We start from the raw sequence: 15,183 nt of genomic DNA, 5'->3' as shown, positions 1-15,183 counted from the left end.
ACTACAGATGCCCCCCCCCCCACACTCACATACAATCCAGTCCCCACACGCAGATACATACATCCTATCCCTGTCCCCACACTCGCTACAGATGATTCACACACACACACACACACACACACACACACACACACACACACACACACACACACACACACACACACACACACACACAGTCACTGTGTACGGGTGGCTGCTGCTGGCACTTCAGATCCCCATCTCCCTCCTTCCCTGTCACGCTGCTCTGCTCCGTTGTAAGTGTTCCTGCACTTTCTGGATTGGTCACATGGCCAATCCGAGCTGCCCATCAGAGCTCACACACACACACCCACACTGAGGCATGTCTCCCATTTCTCCTTTCTAAGCAGCTTGATTGGCTGCTGTGTAGCCCCGCCCCTCTGTACAGGCAGGCTCTGACAGTGTGTGAGATGAGGCTCAGCTCAGGCTGCCTCATCTCTGTCTCTCCCTGCAGCTCTGGCCAGTTTTATCTATAAAATGCTTGCAATAATACAAAGAATATGCTTAGAAGATATGAGCATCTTCTTTGTGTTATTCCAATCATTTTTATAGTCAAAACTGTAAAATATGACAGGGGAATGATAGGTGAGGATCTGCCTCCCCTGACTGCACGTCCCTGCCGTTCGCATGCAGCGGTTCTTCGCTGCGGTGCGAATGGGTCGGAAATGCGCATGTGCGGCGGACACATTGTGCACGCGCATCGTTGCCTGGTGACTATCTTCACTGGGCAACAACGGCGCCAGCAACAAATGTGATCGCAGCGGCGATCACAAGAAGATGGACAGCCATTTTCGGGGAGTGGTAAGAAAAACTCAGGCGTGCTCAGGCGAATGGAGGGCGGATGTCTGACATCAAAGTCGGGACCTGCATCGCTGGATCCGTCGCACAGGGTAAGTAGGTCTAGGGCTAGTCTTGTTTTGCAGGAAATTTTTTTAGCATAGCAGGGCTGCACAAGCATTCGCAGCCCTGCTGTGCTAAAATACACTCCCCCGTAGGCGGAGATTAGTTGATCGCACCAGCTGCAAAAAGTTGCTTGGTGCGATCAACTCGGAATGAGGGCCAATATACATGAAGTTGCTGAGGAAATACACTCTCTCCGTAATGTTCTCTCTAAGTCGGACACAGCGGCTATGTTGGATAGGGTGCTAGCCGGGCCACGAGCCAATCAAAAAATGTTGGCAGGGCTTAGCGGGTGTCGGGGGCGGAGCTATGCTCCGTTTCCTGGCACCTTGCAAAATAAAATAAATAAATAAAATATTTGTTTAGGCTGTGCCATTGATGGAGAGAAACCATCTGGTTCTCTACCATCGATGGCAAAAACATTCAACATTGGCCATAAACCATCAATGATTTGGAATCATCGATGGTCGATGGCCATCTCTAATGTTGGATGCAGTAGAGCAATGTTTTTGGCTGCTCATGCGTCAGGGCCGGAGCACACATGCATTCTGATATTGTTAGTCTAGAACGCAGCACAAATTTAGATGCACAGTAACAAAAATGTATGGGTTGTGACTGGGCGGTAACATGGGGGTGGCTAACTAGTTTGTGTCTTACGGGAGTGTCGCAGGCATTTGTGAGTACGGTGCAAACCAAGGAACAGCTGAGTAGTGGCATTAGCATGAAGTCGCGATGCAGATGCTACTTCAGCAAAAGACGCGAGGATTATCATGACAAAAGACGCAAGGGCCGTCTCAGCCATGTCAGTCACAGAGCCAGGCCCACAATGTATATGTAAGATGAATTGCATCTCAGTAGAGATGATGCTCTATAGAAATAATGCCATATCACACTTTATGTAGGAATTAAACACACATGCAAGTGCCAGATTTAACATTCAGAAGTCTAGCAAGGTTAAAGCTGAGATGCTGATGAATGCTAAGGAATAAATTCTCTGTGGAAACATCTGAATTTCATGCCCTCAGCCTTGTCTTGGTTAAAAAAACACAGACATGTAAGACAAGTACGCATCTATGGCTTGATGTAATGAATAATGTAACAACTCAGTGCAAGCCTGTGATTTTCTTTAGAGGTTTGCAGAGGAGGACACTTTGGAATAAAATGCCCTTTTGATTTGATGAACTCTTTATAGGATTTGAAATAGATTATTTTTAACAAATGTGCAGTCAATGCAATTATAAAATAACAGCAATCATAATTATCCTGACAGCACAGTGAGTCGGGAGTGACTTGATAGTTGAGCAAAGCTGAATGATCACAGTGGAGGTCATTAGAATGTCTAGCCTTTGTTTCTACTGTAAAGATTCCTATTAATATTACCTTCTGGAATTCTCAACACATCTTGCCATGGTTTTTTTTAAATTTAAATAACTATAGGCAAACGCCTTGGGGAGACCTGATCTCCAAATGCTACTAAAAAATGGACGTCAAAGTGTTTTTAAGCATAAAATAAACATCTGTGGGAATGAAGCTTAGGTTATCCATCAATTCTAAGCCATTTATCAATCATTATTGGTTACTGGACAACAGCAAAAAATTGCAAAGCACATGTTCCTAAGCTACTGTACCTGACATGTAGCAGAATCCGTTTCCGTCACTAAAACGGTGGAGGCCATACACAGCACATTTAATATACGGAGAACAGAATGACAGACATGGGAATGGAGAGAGTTAAACCTCCTGTGATGGGTGTGGACCAGAATGACATGACAGGTTACAGCCAATTATAGGTAGGGGAGGGACCAGTATATATAGGGAACGTATAGGGCATTAGGGGTCTCTTTTAGTTTGCCTTCCCGCCCTCCCACCCCATGTTTAGTTTGATTAGGCACGGAGTTTTGTGGCTTTAGGTTGTTAGTACAGGTTGAGTATCCCTTATCCAAAATGCTTGGGACCAGAGGTATTTTGGATATCGGATTTTTCCGTATTTTGGAATAATTGCATACCATAATGAGATATCATGGTGATGGGACCTAAATCTAAGCACAGAATGCATTTATTTTTCATATACACCTTATACATACAGCCTGAAGGTAATTGAAGCCAATATTTTTAATAACTTTGTGCATTAAACAAAGTGTGTGTACATTCACACAATTCATTTATGTTTCATATACACCTTATACACACAGCCTGAAGGTCATTTAATACAATATTTTTAATAACTTTGTGTATTAAACAAAGTTTGTGTACATTGAGCCATCAGAAAACAAAGGTTTCACTATCTCACTCTCACTCAAAAAAGTCCGTATTTCGGAATATTCCGTATTTCGGAATATTTGGATATGGGGTACTCAACCTGTAGTGGTTTTCTCGTTGGCTTTTTGTTTGGCGGAAAAGAACGGCAGGTTCTGGTTTGGCTTGTTAGTCACAGTTTTTACGGTGTTGGTGTGGTTTAGGTGCACTCACCTCCATTGACTTTTAAGGCCGCTAGATCACCCGACAGGGGGCAGCGTCATCACCCATCAGGGTGGGTAGTCAGCGTGGAGGTCTGAGTTGGATACCTATGTATGGTTTTTGTGGTAGATTAGGATTGTTTTAGTTTTAATGTCTTTGAGGTTATCTTCAGTGGGTTTTTAGCCGTTCTTTTTTCTGCCACCATATTCGGTTAATATTATATGCTAATTTAATATTTTCTTTTACAGGTTTTTCTAGTGGCTAGGGTTACAATAAATAGCTAACAACTTTCTGCCAAATTCAAGTCTCCATGTCTTTATTCTTATTATAAGGGTATAGGTTGTTTTACTGTTAGAATGGAGGCACACATCAGCCATTAGGAGGTTTAGGAGAACTAATATTTGTGCCCATCTTTGTCACCAAACACTAGCAATCCACATATTTTGGTTGTGTGTGTCATTACAAGGCAATGTAAATAATACAATTGAACAATTTGAATCAAATTCATTTAAACACTACAAACTAACATAACATTTTACCAAACCACTGCACACTGTTCTTTTAACACAGTAGTTCTCAACTCTAATCCTCTAGCAGGGGCGAATTGGAATCAAAAACCAGCCCAGGAAATTTCTGGAAGCAGCCTTAATAGGGTGGGGTCTGTTGAGGGGGTGGAGTCTGTCAAGTGGGCAGGATTACTGCTCAGAAGTCCTATATGCAGGGATTGGAAGTGCGCACTGCAAGGGGCAGTGGCTTCATGGAGAAGGGGCGTGGCCATATAACAGTGCCAATTCACATTACACCACACAGTAGTGCCGCTTATACACATTGCACCAGGTAGAACCTCCTATACACACTGCGCCAGGTAGAGCATGTTATACATATTGCGCCAGATAGAGCACGTTCTACACTTTGCTCCAGGTAGAGCACAGTATACACTTTGCGCCAGGCAGAGCACATTATAGACATTGCACCAGGTAAAGCACATTATACACTTTGCGCCAGGCAGAGCACATTATACACATTGCACCAGGTAAAGTACATTATACACATTACACCAGGCAGAGCATGTTATACACTTTTTGCGCAGTGGCGTAACTACTGCCCCCGCAGCCCTCGCGGTGGCTTGGGGGTGAGGGGATGCGGGGGCGCCACTGATTTACAGCAGACTGACATGCGGACGAGCGTCCGCATGTCAGTCTGCGGTCTCCTTCCCTCCGCCGCTTGTTGGAATGACACGGAGGGCACAGCGCGCCTCCCTGTGTCCCTCCTGCATCATCTCCGGCGGCCGCGGGTCTAATAGGGGGAAGTGCCATCCGTGAGCTCTAATTGGCTCACGAACCGGCACTTCCCCCTATTAGACCCGCGGCCGCCGGAGATGATGCAGTGGGAGGGACACAGGAGAGGCGAGCTGTGCCCTCCGTGTCCCACCAAAAAGCAGCAGCGGCGCGGGGGTGTGTGGGGGGGGAATATCTGGCACTGGGGCATATATGGCACTGGGGGCATATATGGCACTGGGGGGGAATATCTGGCACTGGGGGCATATATGGCACTGGGGGGGAATATCTGGCACTGTGGGAATATCTGGCACTGTGGGAATATCTGGCACTGGGGGGGAATATATGGCACTTGGGGCATATGTGGCACTGGGGGGGGGGGGGGTATATGTGTACCTGGCACATGGGGGGGGCTATATTTGGCACTGGGGCATGTGAGTACCTGGCACCGTGGGGGAATATCTGGCACTGGGGACATATGTGGCACTGGGAGCACAGCCCTAGCAACAAGGACTACCTCCTAGCAACGAGCATGACACCCAGTGCATGAAACACCTGGCAACGAGCATGACACCCAGTGCATGAAACACCTGGCAACGAGCATGACACCCAGTGCATGAAACCCCTGGCAACGAGCATGACACCCTGAGCATGAAAACCCCTGGCACCGTGCATGGAACCAAGAGCATGAAACCCCTGGCAACGAGCATGACACCCAGTGCATGAAACCCCTGACAACGAGCAGGTAATTGAAAAGTAATTAGAAGCCTTACTGTAGGACTTAATGTGTAATGGGCATTACGGTGTGTGGCATAATGTATCACGGACATTGCGGTGTGTGTCATAATGTGTCACAGGCATTACGGTGTATGGTATACTATATCGCGGGCATTGTGATATGTGGTATAATGTCTCAGCGTCATTGCAGTGTGTGGCATAATGTATCACGGACATTGCGGTGTGTGTCATAATGTGTCAGGCATTACGGTGTGTGGTATACTATATCACGGGCATTGTGGTATGTGGTATAATGTCTCAGGGTCATTGCAGTGTGGCATAATACATAACTGGCATTGCGGTGTGTGGTATAGGGTATAACGGGCAGGGCATTGCGGTATGTGTCACAGGCATTACAGTGTATGGTATACTATATCACAGGCATTGTGGTATAATGTCTCAAGGTCATTGCAGTGTGTGGCATAATGTATCACGGACATTGCGGTGTGTGTCATAATGTGTCACAGACATTGTATGTGCTATAATGTATCAGGGGCATTGCAGTGTGTAGCATAATGTATAACGGGCATTGCGATTCCTGTCATAATGTGTCACAGGCATTACGGTGTGTGGCATAATGTGTCACAGGCATTACGGTGTGTGGCATAATGTGTCGGGGGCATTACAGTGTGTGCATATTGTGTCATGTGCATTATTGTGTGTGGCATAATGTCTAAGGGCCATTGCAGTATGTGGCATAATGTATACTGGGCATTACTATAAGGAGGAAAAATGACAAATAATGTAAGGGGCATGAATCAGGATTATTTTTCTTTCCTGTGGTGGCCAACGTATGGGCGTGCAGGTTGCAAAACTGGGGTATAAGGTAGTCTTTTCCTGCAATGCCACGCCCCTTTATGCAAAACCACGCCCATTCCAATGAAACCACACCCCTTTGTTGCCGCGCGCACCTTCGGCGCGCGCATATTTATCCCTTTCTTGCTCCCAATTATGGAGCATGAGGGGGGGGGGGCGCCGAAGAATTTTTTGGCTTGGGGGAGAAAAATTTCTAGTTACGCCACTGACTTTGCGCCAGGCAAAGCACATTATACACATTGGACCAGGTAAAGCACATTATACACATTGCACCAGGTATAGCACATTATACATATTGCACCAGGCAGAGCACGTTACACACATTGCACCAGGTAGAGCACATTATTCATATTGCACCAGGCAGAGCACTTTACACACATTGCACCAAGTAGAGCACATTATTCAAATTGCACCAGGTAGAGCACATTATTCAAATTGCACCAGGCAGAGCACTTTACACACATTGCAAAGGGCAGAACACATTATACACATTGCACCAGGTAGAGCACATTATACACCAGGTAGAGCACGTTATACTAATATATAAAATGTATATGATGCAGCAGTCAGGCACACTATATAATTATTAAATGTAGTAGAGTAGAGTAGACAGTACTTGCTGACTGTCACACAATTGGTGTGTCACGCAGTCAGAATTAGCTGGTTGCCGCGTCCAAGTTTTATCAGCAGCCACTCCTTTGTACAGTGTGACGGAGGGGTTGTGTCTGTTTCCTAGTGGGCTAAGGGACATTTGACCCAAGTGACACGTAAGAGAAGGAGAGGAGCAAGTTCGGCAAAGGGTCCAGAAATGGACCCTCGTGTGCTCGCTTCGCTCGCCACACTTCAGGCATGGTAAAGGTAATAGTTGGTGGCGTGGATACTGAAAGTAGTATACTGCTGTCCTTGCTCTGCCCCCTGACATCACAGGTACCTAGGATTTAGCATCTACCGTGACGGAGGAGCTGAAGGGGAGGCGGAACACGTGATGCCGCTGGCGGGAGGTGGAGCCGTCAGTAATGTTGCCCCTCATTGGCTGGCCGTCACTCTGCAGCAAAAATACATTTATAGTTAATCTTAAATCACATATAAAACACAGCACTCATTGGCTGGCTGTCACCGCCTATGCAGACCGCCGCCAGCCACCAGCCGCAGCTGCTATCGTCATCCACTAAGCAGGCTATCAGCCGCGGCCGCGATCACAGCATCTACCATCACGGTAGCATTAAGTGAAGCTTCTGCGCATGTGCAGAAGCTCTGTGAGGCATTTACAAAATGGCCGCCGTCGGAGCAGCTGTGCATGCGCAGCTGCTCCGACGGTGGCCACTTTTTAAATGCTTCACTGGGTGCTTCACTTAACGCTGCCCGGCTGCCGTGAACGCGGCTGTGGCCTGCATAGGGGGTGACGGCCAGCCAATGTGGGGATGCCGGACTGGCCAAACGGAATCCTGTCCGGCGTCCCGGCACACCAATCCGCCACTGCCCTCTAGTCTAGTACCTTTAACAGGTCATGTTTCATAATTACTGACCCAGCAGAGAGATGAACTCACCTGTGCATGATTAAATAAATCCACAAACCATGACCTGTTGTCAGGGGTGTAGGGATAGTGATTCTGATGGAGCGTGAGTTCCAGGCACAGGAAACTTCAGAGGGCACCAGGCAGCACTGCTGGGACAGTTACCCACGGTGCAGGTCCTATGCAATTTGGCCTTGCCCAGCCAGCACTGGCTCTTCCCAGACGTGGCCCGAGATGCGGCACAGCGGCATGACGGCATAGGTCACATTGCCGCACATTGTCCCCGTCCGCGCTGAGGCAGGCTGCGGTGGAAGTAGACGGGGCTGAGGAAAGTGATGGAGTAGGGGGCTGAGGAAAGCTATGAGACTGGGGGCTGAGGAAGGTGATGGGGCTGGGGGCTGAGGAGGGTCAATGGGCTGTGGCTGAAAAAGATGGGTTGAGGCAGGGCCGTCTTTTCGTATGGGCTCAATGGGCTCTTGCCCAAGGGCCCCAGGAGTAAAAGGGCCCTAGGCTGATAGCTGAGGGTCCCCTCTTTCCAGGGGTACCAGATTTTTGAAAATCGGCCATGGGGAACCGGAGATATCCGACTTCAAAGCAGTGGTCCCCATCCAAGCCTGTTAATTGTTCTTCCCAGCCAGATATCTCGGGTTCTGGCTGACTCAGAGTTTTTCTGAGGGTACACTCCAAAAGCTGGGACTCTCCCCTTCAGTAGACACTGGCAGCTTGTCTCTACTGTGCCCAGAACCAGAAATATCAGCCTTCAAGCTGCTGGTCCCTGCTCCAGCTCCAAACGCCTAATATGCAGTTTTATATATTTGTTGGTGGATTGCTCTGGCTCCTGAAGTCTGATCCCCAAGTCCCCAGTATCTCCTGAAAGGTGGGACTCTAGTTTTTTTTATCCCATTAAAGCTAAGAAAACTATTTCCAGGAACTGGAGATATCTGCAGTAAAGCAAGCTGCCCTGACTCCCGGAAAATTATGAATATTAAGCCCACTCCACTATCCACCCCTCCCCTGTGTATTAAACACCCCATACCACCCTGGAAGTTATGTTCCAGGGCCCCTTCATTCAGCACAATGTCCCCTTCTACAGTTTAGTGTTCTCATTCCCGCCCCATTTGTGCAGTAAAGAGTAATTAGCAGAAATTATTTCTCCAGGTCCTACATGCTGAGCGAAAGATAGAACCCCCCTACCCCCCCGCGGAACATCAAAGATGCCGCTGATAGCACCCCCCATCCCTACTGCTGGTGGGTGGGTAGGGGCCCCAGTGCATTGCTGTGCCTAGGGGCCTACACTGCTGTTAAGACGGCTCTGGGTTGAGGATGGTGATGGTGCATCGGGCTGAGGATAGTGATGGGGCTGAGGAGAGTAAATGGGCTGTGGCTGAAGAAGGTGAGGGGCTGGGGATGGTGATGGGGCAGGGGTCTGAGGATGGTGATGGGGCAGAGGATGGTGATGGGACAGGGGACTTAGGATGATGATGGGACCTGTTGCTGAGGGTGATGATGTGGCAACTTACCAGAGAGGTGTGATGTCTCTATATATTACACGGCTAGAGAGGAGGTAACGCAGGCTCCCCTCCCACAGAGGCAGTTCCTAAGGTGGCTTCCCTCGTCAGTGGCCGGTAACCTGAGTAATAGACCTTCTCTCCTCAGTGAGCAGCGGTAAAAGCAGCAATCTTCCCGTACAAACCGACTGGAGGGAGATCGGAGGTGACTCCAAAGGTAACCATTAGGAGTAACACCGGAGCGAGGTCTGTAGCAAAAACTCCAGTATGGGCAACTTCTCCACTGGCTCACTTCTCCACTCTTTTCACTGCTTAGTACATCTTCCCCTTAGGGTTTTTGGAGATCAAATATATGGTCCCTTCTAAAGAGTGAAGATGATAAGTGAAAATGCTGCCCATAACACCCAATAAGCTGCTTAGCTAGCATTTATTTATAAAGCAAATTCTATCAAACGATAGGTAGAAGCTAATTGATGCTATATGCAGCTTCTTGCTTTCCACTCTTTTGAAGATTTGATACATCTCCCCCAAGTTGTTTGCCTTGTGTTGTCTGGTTAATGTCAAATTGTATGTATTGCTGTACTTTCTGTAAACTAGTCCACTATCCACCTGCAAAGTGCACTGTACCTATTCTGTGACGGCAAAGGGGATATCAGACTTTCACTGAGCACGTCAGGAGAGTCTGTAACATTGTGGGGTCTTGTAAAATGTAATGGAGTCCTGAAACCACCTGTGAGGCATGCTATTACTGGTCTCTTGTTCTACAGAAGACCTAACATAGGTAAAAATGTGGAGCTACCTACAGTATTTGACCTCTCAAAGTCAGCGCAGTAATTTCTTTTAACACACCAGGGGCATATTCAGTTAGTCCCTGTGTTTTAGTTTTGTTAGATGCACTATTGTTTTAGTTATAAATAACTAAGGGGTCTATATACTAAGCCTTGGAGAGAGGTAAAATGGAGAGATGTAAAGTACCAACCAATCAGCTCACTAACTGTCATTTTTGCCTGTAACATGACAGTTAGGAGTTCTATAAGTATAAATAATAGCACGAAACGAAATAAATGTTCACAGAAGTCAACTAACAAGATGTACTAAGCAGTGAAAAGAGTGGAGAAGTGAGCCAGAGGAGAAGTTGCCCATGGCAACCAATCAGCAGTGAAGTAACACTTATAATTTGCATAGTATAAAATTATTCAGAGCAGCTGATTGGTTGCCATGGGTAACTTCTCCACTGGCTCACTTCTCCACTCTTTTCCCTGCTTAGTTCATCTACCTCACTGTCAATAAATTACTAACACTTTTATTATTAATAATTACTTCTATTACTTTTATTTAATATGATACAGTGTATATAGAATTCATCTCACAGTGTTATTACAATTAAATCTTGTTTTTTGTTGTTTTTTTTCTGTTTTTTTTTTTTCAATTGAAAGGAAAAGGTCTTTGCCTAGACAAGAAAAGTCAAGCTGGTCACATACGGTAATTGCCTCCATTGTGAGACTATCGGCTAGGAAATGGATCCAAAGGTGAGATAGGTCACAGCTATTATTCCTGTAACAAAGGAGCCAACATCCTCACATTTATTATACATTGGCAGTACGCTAAAAAGTCTTTACCTACAGTAATCCCTTACAGAGAATCATCTCTGCATAATTCTAAGGCTAATATGCTTTAATGAAGGAATTCAATTCCAGCTGATTCTTGAGCTAATATGCTTTAAATATTTAATGACTGTACATTCTGTGTGTTTTTATATACATCTGTCAGTTCTATAACTAGAAAGTCAGGTGGGGCTGGTGCTGGCGGGGCATATGTGCACACACCACAAAGATTTCCATAACCATGGGTTGATGTAACAAGAAGTGAAAAGAGTGGAGAAATGGACCAGTGGAGACAATCATCCCATAGCCCATAGCAACCAATCATCTTTGAGGTAACATTTATCAAGTGTATTTTTAAAAATTACAGGTAAAAGCTGATTGGATTCTATGGGCAACTTATACACTGGTCCACTTTTTCACTCTTTTTTTTCTACTCGATACATTGAGTATGGTTCATTGGTCGACAGTATCTTCTAGGTGGACCCAAAAAGGTCAACTTGCACAAGGCCGATATGAAAAAAGGGTCAACACAACACAAGGTCGACATGATAATGGTTGACATAAAAAAGTCGACATGGGTTTTTTAGGTTTTTGGGGTGTACATTTTTTAATTTTAGCACATGGACCTCCAATGAGTGTACTGCATCCCCTCGCATGGCTCGCTTCATACACCATGCTTTGGGCGAGGCACCTTGCTCCACTACTGCTGCGCTCCCACAGGTTACTGTTCCCAATCATAGGCCACAAGGATGGTGAAGTATGAAAAAGATATAAAAATGGAAAAATAAATAGTGAAAAACTCATGTCGACCTAATGCTGAGTCAAACATTCTCATATCGACCTTCTGACCATGTCAACATAACACAAGTCAACCAATAGTGGTCGACCTATTGACTGTCCACCTTTTTACTGTCCACCTAAAGACCAGATACCCGATACATCAACCTCTATTGTAGCAACTAAACATGACATTGAGGTAACATTATTTATGCATATTTAAGGCCCCCATATGCCAATTGTATGTCAGCAATGGGCATTACTAATGCACCTACAGTGAGAATAATATAGTAGCAATGGGTTACTATAGCCTTTTGCTGTATTTGGCAGTACCCTCATCAGCTCAGCAAAAGTCATAACACCGGGGTGACCTGGTTCCCTTTTAACTAAAGACCCGTACACACGGGGGAGATGTGTACTGAGCGATCTAGCACAGACCGCTCAGCACACATCTCTCCCCCCGCTCAGCGCAATGTGTGCTGAGCAAGGGGGGGGGGGGGGGGGGGGAGAGATGGGGGGAGGGGGGGTGCTCACTTCACAGAGCAGTGAAGTGAGCTATCTACTAGATTTGGCATGCATGCATGCCAAATCTAGAGTCGGCGATAGCGACGCGTGGGGCAGCTTGCTTAGAATTTAAGCACGGATCTCTCCGTGTGTACCTCCCTTACGGCATATCACCTTATGGGCACCTGCAAGTTGTCTGTACTTTAGCTACTAGATGTAAAGTGGCAGTGATTTTAAATACTAATCCATTTTGGGATTGCCTTTTAAATTATTGTTGCTTAAAGTCTAGTGGCTAATCTCCCCAAGTGCCTGCAATTCAGAGGCTACTGTATTTGCCCTACATGTTTTTGTGTTTCTGGGGTTCTATTCACGAAGCAGTAAAACAAGTGTGGAGAAGCGAGTCAGTGGAGAAGTTGTCCATGGCAACCAATCAGCTGCTCTGTATAATTTTATAGTATGCAAATTATAAATGTTACATCAATGCTGATTGGTTGCCATGGGCAACTACTCCACTGGCTCACTTCTCCACACTTTTCACTGCTTCAAGAATAGACCCCTTAGTCTTCTAACTGTAATTGCTTTATAACCTACAGTATAATTAGTCTTCAAACTGTAATTGCTTTATAACCTACAGTATAATTAGTCTTCAAACTGTAATTGCTTTATAAACTATAGTAATCAACAACGGTCTTTTGATGGATGTAGACAATTATGTATCTGATTGGTTGTTATGGGTTTCTGCACATTTGCCGTTTGTAAGCAAATAATATTCTATATGTTTGAATGAGGGTATTTGGATTTTACATTTTGCCAGTATGTTTAATAAGCTAATAGTTTGCTGTACACCCTTCAGATGTTTTGTCTTTTTAAACAATAAACCATTTATCATAAACTGAAAACTTGGCAGATGGAATATAGAAGATGATACATTTTCCTGGTTGCTGAGCTGGTAATTGCAGTCATTAGTATTGTTCTTATGTCATGAATGGAATTGCAGTAGGAACCTACTTTTGTGTTTGTTCATTTATTCTTCAAGATACAGATCAGCAGAATAACACAGAAAAACAGAATAATAATGCAGGCAACTTAATGATCTGCAGACTAAAAATGGAACAGGTCCAGCATTGGGCAGTATATCCTGTATAAAATGGCAACAGCCAACATAACCACGTACTTGCTACTTACACTGTGCCATGTTATATACTTTATTATTAGAGATGAGTGGGTTCGGTTCTCCGAGATCCGAACCCCCCTGAACTTCACCTATTTTACACGGTTCCGAGGTAGCCTCGGATCTTCCCGCCTTGCTCGGTTAACCCGAACGCGGCCGAACGTCATCATCCCGCTGTCAGATTCTCGCGAGATTCGTATTCTATATAAAGAGACGCGCGTCGCCGCCATTTTCACTCGTGCATTGGAGATTGAACGGAGAGGACGTGGCTGCGTTCTCTCACTGAAAAGCTCCGTATCTGTGCTCAGTGTGCTGCAAATATCTGTTCCCAGTGTGCTGCAAATATCTGTGCTCAGTGTGCTGAAAATATATACGTTCTCTGCCTTAAAACGCTCAATATATGTGCTCAGTGTGCTGCAAATATCTGTGCTCAGTGTGCTGCATTGTGGGGACTGGGGACCACCAGTATATAATTATAGTAGTACAGTACAGTAGGCCATTGCTGTATCTTGCAGCTCTGTGTCAAGTATACTATCTCTGTGCTGCATTATTGTGAGCAGTATATAGTAGGACAGTGCAGCATTTTGGTGACCAGCAGTATACATATAGTACAGTACAGTAGGCCATTGCTGTATCTTGCAGCTCTGTGTCAAGTATACTATCTCTGTGCTGCATTATTGTGAGCAGTATATAGTAGGACAGGGCGGCATTTTGGTGACCAGCAGTATACATATAGTACAGTACAGTAGGCCATTGCTGTATCTTGCAGCTCTGTGTCAAGTATACTATCTCTGTGCTGCATTATTGTGAGCAGTATATAGTAGGACAGTGCAGCATTTTGGTGACCAGCAGTATACATATAGTACAGTACAGTAGGCCATTGCTGTATCTTGCAGCTCTGTGTCAAGTATACTATCTCTGTGCTGCATTATTGTGAGCAGTATATAGTAGGACAGTGCAGCATTTTGGTGACCAGCCGTATACCTATAGGGGGTAATTCCGAGTTGATCGCAGCAGGAATTTTGTTAGCAGTTGGGCAAAACCATGTGCACTGCAGGGGAGGCAGATTTAACATGTGCAGAGAGAGTTAGATTAGGGTGTAGTGTGTTCAATCTGCAATCTAAATTGCAGTGTAAAAATAAAGCAGCCAGTATTTACCCTGCACAGAAACAAAATAACCCACCCACATCTAACTCTTTCTGCACATGTTATATCTGCCTCCCCTGCAGTGCACATGGTTTTGCCCAACTGCTAACAAAGTTCCTGCTGCGATCAATTCAGAATTACCCCCCTAGTACAGTACAGTAGGCCATTGCTATTCATATATTACTGGCATATAATTCCACACATTAAAAAATGGAGAACAAAAATGTGGAGGGTAAAATAGGGAAAGATCAAGATCCACTTCCACCTTGTGCTGAAGCTGCTGCCACTAGTCATGGCCGAGACGATTCAATGCCATCAACATCGTCTGCAAAGGCCGATGCCCAATGTCATAGTAGAGAGCATGTAAAATCCAAAAAACAAAAGCTCAGTAAAATGACCCAAAAATCTAAATCAAAATCGTCTGAGGAGAAGCGTAAACTTGCCAATGTGCCATTTACGACACGGAGTGGCAAGGAACGGCTGAGGGCCTGGCCTATGTTCATGGCTAGTGGTTCAGCTTCACATGAGGATGGAAGCACTCATCCTCCTGCTAGAAAACTTAAAAGAGTTAAGATGGCAAAAGCACAGCAAAGAACTGTGCGTTCTTCTAAATCACAAATCCCCAAGGAGAGTCCAATTGTGTTGGTTGCGATGCCTGACCTTCCCAACACTGGACGGGAAGAGGTGGCCCCTTCCACCATTTGCACGCCCCCT

General features: G+C 45.6%; 1 long non-coding RNA gene across 3 annotated transcripts in view; it reads left to right on the top strand.

The window, feature by feature from the left end:
- The window catches only part of LOC134933045 (uncharacterized), a 164,962-nt gene that overhangs the window by 83,780 nt on the left and 65,999 nt on the right, over nucleotides 1–15,183 (top strand). For 2 of the 3 annotated variants that reach the window (XR_010179575.1, XR_010179576.1), the window contains exon 2: nucleotides 10,704–10,796. This is a non-coding gene — a long non-coding RNA (uncharacterized LOC134933045). Of the gene's footprint in view, nucleotides 1–9,415; nucleotides 9,485–10,703; nucleotides 10,797–15,183 lie in introns of all 3 variants that reach the window. The other variant, XR_010179577.1, reaches the window with a different exon arrangement.

The sequence above is a fragment of the Pseudophryne corroboree genome, chromosome 6 (assembly GCF_028390025.1).
Source record: "Pseudophryne corroboree isolate aPseCor3 chromosome 6, aPseCor3.hap2, whole genome shotgun sequence".
NCBI lineage: Eukaryota > Metazoa > Chordata > Amphibia > Anura > Myobatrachidae > Pseudophryne > Pseudophryne corroboree.
The sequence above is the reverse complement of the archived record's forward strand: the minus strand, read 5'-3'. Positions and strand labels throughout refer to the sequence as shown.